Source organism: Macrobrachium rosenbergii, chromosome 54, assembly GCF_040412425.1.
Source record: "Macrobrachium rosenbergii isolate ZJJX-2024 chromosome 54, ASM4041242v1, whole genome shotgun sequence".
Taxonomy (NCBI): Eukaryota; Metazoa; Arthropoda; class Malacostraca; order Decapoda; family Palaemonidae; genus Macrobrachium; species Macrobrachium rosenbergii.
The window spans coordinates 24,167,653-24,168,197 of record NC_089794.1 but is presented as its reverse complement, the minus strand read 5'-3'; positions in this window follow the sequence as shown (position 1 = coordinate 24,168,197).

Below are 545 nucleotides of genomic sequence, written 5' to 3'. Positions count from 1 at the left end.
GAGAGAGAGAGAGAGAGAGAGAGAGAGAGAGAGCGTTTTCTGAATGTAAAGGAGCGCAATATTGTCTGAGAGAGAGAGAGAGAGAGAGAGAGAGCGAGAGAGCGTTTTCTGAATGTAAAGGAGCGTAGTATTATTTGAGAGAGAGAGAGAGAGAGAGAGAGTTTTCTGAGTGTAGGGGAAAGCAGAATTGTCTGTAAGAGAGAGAGAGAGTGGGGGAGGGAGAGAGTTTTCTGAAAGTAGGAGAAAGTAGCATTGTCTGTAAGAGAGAGAGAGAGAGAGAGAGAGAGTTCTCTGAATGTAAAGGAGAGTAGAATCTTGTGTGTGTGTGTGTGTGTGTGAGAGAGAGAGAGAGAGAGAGAGAGAGAGAGAGAGAGAGTTTTCTGAAGGTCAAGAAAAGTTGAATCGTCTCAGAGAGAGAGAGAGAGAGAGAGAGAGAGAGAGAAGAAGAACACAAATCCTCCTTCAAATCAGATAGTTCCAGAAGAGAGAGAGAGAGAGAGAGAGAGAGAGAAAGAGAGAGAGAGAGAGAGAGAGAGATAAACAAG